Genomic DNA, 8,433 nt, shown 5'->3' on the forward strand with positions numbered 1-8,433 from the left:
GAGAAATGACAGCTCCCAATCCTGCCAAACAGTGGTTTGGGAGAACTGGACTTCCAGCATTGTGGATTAGGGCTAGCATGATGGTACTATGATTTCTGACGTCAGACATCCAGGTGATCTCTAAGCAGAGATGGTTAATAAGAACATTAGATATGAACTAGTATATATGCAGCATGTCCGGTGTTTCTCTTTTGGGGAGTTATGTGTCCTGTTAGGTAGAATGACATAATGGACAGAACCACATTGTTCAGACCCCATGGTAAGTCCTCACTGCTCTCCACCTTAGGCAAGCGTCTAGATCCCCCTGAACTCAAGTTTTCTCAGCTGCAAACTGCCTTCTGCATATCTGTGGAGATTCTTGATAGTGGAATGTATCTACAGCCTAGTGGGTAAAGGGTAGGGTGTCTGAAGACATACTCTAATTCTGCTGAGTTTTTCATTAATAAGCTTTAAAGTTTTATATTTTAAGTGACCAAATCTAATAAAATGGAAAAAATTAAATTAAATTAAATTAAAAACCAGGTTTACTAAACAGGTCCAAAACACAACACACAGGAGATAAGCAATAAAACCAAAGCGTGGGTGGCCTTGTCCACGTCGGCCTCAAGAGGGCGCTAAGAACCTCCAAATCACATTTTGGTTTCTGCTTTCTTTTTAAGGTTTTTAAAAAGTGAAGCCTAGGAGTCCAGGAGACCACCCAGTGCTCAGTAACATGTCCATCATGCCTGCATCAAGCTCTGGCCCCTGTGTCCCTCAGCAGCAACTGTAGATTGTGGCTTTTGAACCTCACTCCTGTGCTATGCTTCTCAGCACATACTTGACCATGTAGGCAAAGGCCGGCAAACCCAACTGTGACAAACAAGTTCGCCAAAGCGCGGCTCAGGAGTCCATCATGCCTGTTGGCCTGTGGGAGCACAGCGAGGTTTCGGCCGGCAGCAGGTGCGTGCCCATTGAGGAGCTGGGTCTCATTCTGGCCGTGGTGCGTCTCCTCATCAGGAACCACATCTGGCAAGGGAAGATTCTGGGGTCTGTTACTCAGTTCATCTTGTGCTTTCTTTCTTCCCATTTCTTTTGAATTGCCTCCACAACTTTAGGAAATAATTCACAAAAAGACTTTATCTTTTAAACTAAACACTAAACCCTTGCTGCCAGCTGTCTTTTCATGAAGTCTGATGTCTCTGTGCTGCCAAGGGTAGGACCCTTCTCCATCGTGGGGCTCAGGAGCCCTTTTAGAATGGTGGGGAGAGACCATGCTGGATTTCATGTGTCTGGGTGGAAATCTGTGATGGAGAGACACAGCCTTGTGTTGCGCTTTAATCTTCCACTAAATCTTCTGAGGTTTTAAAAGTCTGTGACTCTAGCTCAACCAGCCTCCCCCCATAAGCAAACGTGTTTCTAACAAAATTCAAGCAGCTTGTCTGTGTGCTCTGAACCCTGTTACTGGAGTGAGTAAAGAGGACTTTTTTTTTTTCAGTGTGAACTAGGAAAAGCTCACAGCGACACCGGTGCAGGAAATAGTATCAACAAAGACTTTTAATCCCAGGGAAACTGTCATTTTTCTAATGAAGAAAATTTTAGTTATGAAAAGGTCACATTTTATAAAAACAAAAATGGTTCAAGAAGGAAATTAAATGATGTCTGAGCTGTGCTGAGGAGAGAATGTAGAGGTTACAGAAAGCATCCTCTGAGATACGTCAGGGTAAGCAAAGGGGAGGAAATGGAACTGTGGGTGCCACTTGCCTATGGCTTCAAATAGAGAAGGGTCGTTTGGCCCAGTATCTTTGAATACACGTGAAGCAGGACTCAGAAACAGAGACGTGTCCTCGGCTACTCAACAGGATGCCTCCGAGGCTCACTTCAGCAGCTCAGGTTGCCTTTCCATGCTTGTGATTCTTTCTGGATGCTAACGTTGAGTCCACTTAAAAATCTGCACTGTTTCCAGTAAAAAGAAGCCTGTTCCTATTGGCTTTGCTCATAGACGTAACCTACACAAGGCGTTCCTACATTCTGTAATATGTAGGCCCAAGAGAGGAGACTGCCTTCGTCTGTAGTGACAGCATATGTGGGTCCAGGTGCCTTGCAAATCCATACACACTGGACATCGGCCCCGCTCCCAGAAAGTAGCTTTGCATTGGACGTAACTTCTTCAGCCAAACTTTCAAGGCACCAGGAACTTAAAATTCAACACACAGATGCCTCTTAAATACTGTTGCCACCTAGAAATTACATCTTTCATTTCAAACATAAATCAGACTAACAGCTTTCGTTTTTGCTGCCACTTCACAGCCTTCGAAAATGGGAAGGAATAGAAGCCCAAAGTGTAAGAGCCAGAGGACCTGGATGTCTGATTCAGGATAGTGTCTTCTGTATCTAACCAGGAAGCTGTGCCATGAAACGATGTGGCTCCCCAACCCAACCTGCACAACAATAACACCAGTCGGCATGGCAATGTGCGTGGAGAATGTCACAAGCCTCACTCCTAGATGAACTATAGGCAACAAATGGCTTCTGAGAGAGGAAGAAGCAGTCTGCTCCAGGAACAAGGCTTCTGACAGGCTATCAAAGCCCAAGTGCTTAGCCCTAAACAAACACACGTATGAGCAACTAATAGCTAGCTAAGGATTATTATAGATCAGTATGTAAGGGGTCGCTCAAAAAAAGTCTTACTACTTAATCACGAAAATGAGATAAAGACAGCTTATACACACATATATTCATGATATACATATATACGCATAGATTTACATATACATTTCTACATGTACATATGTATGTATACCTGTGCATAAAATACACCATACTCTGACACACCCATATATATACAAAGACACACACATACACAACATACAGGTACAACACACACACACAACACACACATATAATTACATCTCTTGTTATAGAGATGTAATTAGAAAAACATGTCAGTTAGGCGATTAGGGGATTTCTTTGCTTTATAAACACCATTGAGAACACTCTAAAATAAAACTGCTATGATGTCACTAGTCTTCTCTACAAACCTTTGTTTACATTTCTAGTCCACCATTGACCATAACGTCTTTATGAGATATATAATCCTGTGAACAGAATTTGTTGCCTGTAAATGGTCTTGGTGAACCAGTGACTCTTACTGAAACCTCTACAGAAACTATGTGCCAATGGTTTTCATCATCCACATTTCATCTATCGATGGCTGTTGAGTGAGATGTTTCCCCCAAGGCAAAGTCTGACTCTGTGTGACCTAGTCTTTATGGACACATCTGTTCCTGTCACCAAAAGACTACAGCGACTCTTGTGAAGGGAGGAATTTGAGTAGAATATAAATGAAAGACACGAGACCATGGCTTTCTCATGTTTCTTTCTGTTTTTAAAGGGATCGAAACCATTCTCCTCGGTGTCTGAGTCTTAGTGAAGAGCCAGGCACTGCACCTTTCAGTCTTCAGGTGACTGCAGGCATGGACCTTAGGAAGGTCGTTGCAGGACAGAGGGTGCAGACAGAAGACACTGCAAGCTCAGCAGAGCTGAGGTCTGAAACGCCAGCATTTTCATTACAATGGGTTCACCCTTCTTGCAGTATTCTCCCAGTCAGACAAGCAGCTGCTCTCTTTCCACTCTAAAACCAGTCATTGTGAGTAATGTTAATCACTCTGTAGGAGTACACAAAATAATAATGAGGCATTATTTTTGAAAGTAAAAAATTCATTTTTTGTGCTTGATATTGATTAGAAAAATTGTCTGTAGTGATTGAAAATTAAGGTCCAAAAAGTTGGAGGAAAAAAAGAAATAAGAAAGAAAAAAAAAAACCTCTGGTCTAGATGAGGGAAACAATAAAACATAGCCTTGGGGAACCAGCATTTTTCTTCTGCATGGTCAGCATTCAAAGGGATGCATAAGTGTCCTCCATTCTTATGAAGTATGCAGAGTGCATTTCAAGGTTATATTATAATTCCTGCACTTAACAGAGGCAAATATAGACAGTAAAATACATACAATACATTCAGTCACGTCCAGAAAATGTAGGTGTGTAAAAGCATGTAAAAACAAAACACATACAAAAACCTCTTCATTTTATCTCAGAAGCTCTCACTTGGCGGTGGCAGCATTCCTGTGGTCACATAATGGCAGATAAACAAAAGATTAAGGCCGCTTGTTGAAAAGCAGCTGAGTTCCTAAGTGAGTGAAATTCAGTATGGTTGTGAATATTTTTTTACAACAGAAAACAGGGAGCTCAAACTCTGAGGAGGTGTTCATATCAGTAAGATTATCTGAATTCTAAGCTTATAGAAGTCCCTTTTGGTTCTTGCCTGCAAGATTGCTTCCTGTCCACGTGTACAACAGTTCCTTGCTGTTCATCGTACACTACAAAATAATATTAATGTTTTTTTTTTTTTAAAGATTGGGGAAAACATGCTGCTCCTAAGCAATTATTTTCAACTTACTCTTTCCCGGTAATTTCCCTGTTTTGCACCGATTCTTCCTGAAGCTGGAAAGATGATCTGGGCATGGTGGGTGTTAGGGGGATTATTTATTTATCTGTTTCTTTTTATTTACTTACTGTGATTGACCCCCAGGACTCACGAATATTAGACAAGCTTGTTTATTACTGAGCCTCATTTCCAGGCCCCAGTGATTCCATACAAACTATTTAATCTGTGGAATCATTGCTTTTCACTAAAATCTCTCTAGAGTATTTGCATATAACATGACTAGCTGCATAACAGTGTATGGAACTAATACAAAGATCGTAACTATTCTTTAGTATTAGACATATTTTTAGTGTAGAGAATTTCAACATAAATATACATAACCTTTTTGCTCTGCTATTTTCTCTAGATAAATTTTCAAGGATATGAGATTTCCCTATCAAATGGTATAATATTTTTCTATTTGACTAATTGATAGGAAAAAAATGATCTCTTTAAAGGTTATACCATTTAACCTTGCCATTATCTCTGCATATGTACCTACTACCTATTTTTATTTATTTATTTATTTTTTTAGTTATTTATGTATTCACTTTACATCCTGGTCCTAGCCCCACCCCTCCTCACCTCCCAGCCCTACTCTCCCTCCCTCTCCCATATCCCCTTCCCCTATTCCTCCAAAGAGGGAAGCTCCCTTTCCCACCTCTCTCCACCCCACCCCCTGGATCATGAAGTCCTATCAGGACTGAGTGTGTCCTCTTTCCCTGTAGCCTGGCAAGGCAGGGGTCCCACATAAATCCTGAGCTGCCCTCAGCTACATCTTTGTAGAGGGCCTAGGTTCAATCTATACATGGCCCTTGGTTAGTGCTTCAGTCTCACAGACCCCTCTGGGCCCTGGTTAGTTGGCTCTGTTGTTCTTCTTCTCGAGCTCCTGTCACCTCCAGGTCCTTTTCTCGCAGCCCCCCCCCCCCGCCCCCGCTACTTTTCTGCAAGGTCCCCTCCAAATCACCTAATATTTGACTGTGAGTCTCAGCATCTGTTCTGAGGCATTAAGGCCGCTACCCATTTTTTAAGTTTTAGGGCAGTTTGAACTACCTGGATGCAAAGCAAAGAAAGGCAGTTTGAATGTAGAAGAATCAAGGTCCAGGAAAGAATACTTGCTGTTCAATAAATGTTGATTGGTTGACTAGATCTGTGAAAGGATGGATGAATGGAAGGATGGATGGATGGATGGATGGATGGATGGATGGATAGATAGATAGATAGATAGATAGATAGACAGACAGATAGACAGATAGATAGATAATTGCTTTAAAATGCTCAGTTCCCTCATGGAAGAGAAAAGAGAAGAAAACAACAAGCTTGTCTAGTACCATAGATCATTCCATTATTTCGAATTTCAATAATTAAGTAAGTAGTTGAATAAATGCTCTTCAGTGTGATTATTTTTATTATAATTAGACATGAAATTTCTGAATACAGCTATCATAGACAATACACTTTATCTTCATATTCAATCTTTAACTAAATCTTTCTGTAAGGCAATTACCTGTCTACAATGGATTGGCCATCTGGTTCCCTAGTAGTTACTCAAGCACGTAAACATATCATTTAACCACATGACAGACATTTCTTTTATATTTCTTTAGAATTGCATGATTATGTTTTTAAATAAAAAGAGTAATGAAATATTCACAGCAAAAAAAAACCATGTTGAGTTATATGTACTATGAATGTGTGTGAATGGGTGTGTCAGTTTGCCCCCTTTATTCAGGGTAATTGTGGTGAGTATCAGTTATATGTAGTAAGCAGTGTCAGCAGTACAAACAACCCAAGAAAGGGCTTTCTACCTACCAAACACTGTAAATTTCTAAAAGATGGTATATACCATGAAGTGCTAGCAACAATACAAGCCAGAAACTTCCTTTTAATTGGATAGTATGGTGGTTTGAATAAAAATAGACCCCATAGATCCATAGAGAGTGGCACTATGTGACTTTGTTGGAGTAGGTTTGGCTTTGTTGGAGGAAGTGAGTCACTGGCAGTGGGCTTTGAGGTTTCAGATGCTCAAGCCAAGTCAGTGTCTCACTGTCTCTTCCTGTTGCCTGTGCATCCAGATACAGAATTCTTAGCTACCTCTCCAGCACTGTGTCTGCCTACACAGCACCAGCTTCCTACCATGGTGATAATGGACTAAACCTCTGAACTGTAAGCCAGCCCCAATGAAATATTTTCCTTTATAAGAGTTGCCATGGTCATGGTGTCTCTTCACAGCAATAGAAATCCTAAGACAGAAAGTCTGATCTCATTTTAACATGAATAAACTGAAGTTCATAAAGAGTAGTTTTCCTAAGGCCTTATAATAAATAACTTAGAAATACAATTCTATATCAGAATTATCTGCTTTTCATCCCATGTTACTAAATTTTGTGTTCTTGGAGAGAATCACAAAACTGGTTCATTTACTACTTGGTAACTTGGCATTTATAAGCAATATGTTACTTTGATTTATAATGAAGAAAAGATCCTGACATTTGTCTGAGTTTCTCAATGGACTGAGTTGCTACTAAACATCTAAGCAGCTTCTTAGGTGTTCTTCTTACCCTTTCACAGACTCTGGCAGAGTATATTTAGCTCACTGTAGAGCCTATTGAGGTTTCTTTGGGGGTACTAAATAACACAGCTCTTACTTGTATTTTTATCTCTTTCTCCTAGTCTAAAATAGCCAATGATATGTTGGAGAGATGGTTCAGGGGTTGAGATCACTGGCTGCTCTTCTGAGCTAGAACTGGGTTTGGGTCTAAGCACCCACATAGCAATTCACAACCATTTGTAATTCCAGTTTCAGAGGCTCTAACGCACTCCTCTGCCTTCCACAGACAAAAGGAACAAAGACAAACACTGATACATATAAAAGTACGTACTTTAATAACAACAGTAATACTAAAAATATCTAGGAATTAAGTCTTTGCCCTGAATGAAATTTCTACTTGGCACCCATTTTTTAATTTGAAAGGTCAAAAATGAAACCAACCTCTTTTGTCCGGCTCTCTTGTGCTCTCCCAAACAACCCTACACCCAGGGCTCCCTGTCCTATAAGTAGCATCAGAAGAGGCCAATTCTCTCAGTAGTATGTAAATAAAGAAATGCTGCCATGGTTCCTCTTATTCATCTACCCATATATCAGATCAATATAATCACCCTTACCCCCCAGACCGTGGTGTCATGGATATTGCCCAAGCCAAAATCCCCAAACTCATGTTTTCACAGCTCTCCAATGTAGCGATTTTTTCAAAAAAAAAACAAACACACCTGGTCTTTTCTCTTCTTGGCACAAATCATTGAGTGGTCTCATGTGTTTGTAGATGAAACCTGTTTTCTCAGTCTTGCCCGAAACTTGACACCTGCCTTCCATATATGTCATAGCCTACTAAGTCGCCTGCATCCTTGTGTCCCTGGCTCACTTCCCACTGCTGATGGCCGGAGTTCCTTTCCCCAGCTGCAGCTCACTAGCTCCTACCTACTTAAGACTTAACATGGAAATCAATCATGCCAGAAAGCTTTTCTAGATGCTAGGGGTCATAACATAAATCCTACCTAGAAGCACTCATGACAGCTTGGACTTCTCCATCATTTCATTTGTCATACTATTTTATAATCAATTGCTTATTCCCTTGTCACATCCCAGCATCGCAGACAGATGGAGCAGTTCATCTTGGTCAAAAATCCTCTTGGTACAGTCTAGGCCAGTAGTTCATGTGAGGCCCACTTCTTGAACGACTGGTCAGCAGTAAACACTCATGACAAGAAGATGGAACCTGAAAATAGCAGTGTCTCATCTGGACTTGAAGGTTTTATCTTGATTTCAAATCTTCAAGATTTCAGATTTCTTCCGCATCTTAACTACTTTGCAAGGCAAGTATTTTGCAAATGGTTCTTAGATTTGCAGAATACATAATAGTCTTCAGTGTGGATGGGCCTGGCAAAAGGAAGCTTCAACCCAGAAACCCCT

At 40.7% G+C, this 8,433-nt stretch overlaps 1 pseudogene; it reads right to left on the bottom strand.

Moving 5' to 3' along the window:
* Positions 1-786: 786 nt before the first annotated feature.
* Positions 787-4,501, bottom strand: LOC127198993 (ubiquitin-conjugating enzyme E2 J2-like; annotated as a pseudogene).
* Between the last annotated feature and the right edge of the window lie 3,932 nt (positions 4,502-8,433).

Source organism: Acomys russatus, chromosome 15, assembly GCF_903995435.1.
Source record: "Acomys russatus chromosome 15, mAcoRus1.1, whole genome shotgun sequence".
Classification (NCBI taxonomy): domain Eukaryota; kingdom Metazoa; phylum Chordata; class Mammalia; order Rodentia; family Muridae; genus Acomys; species Acomys russatus.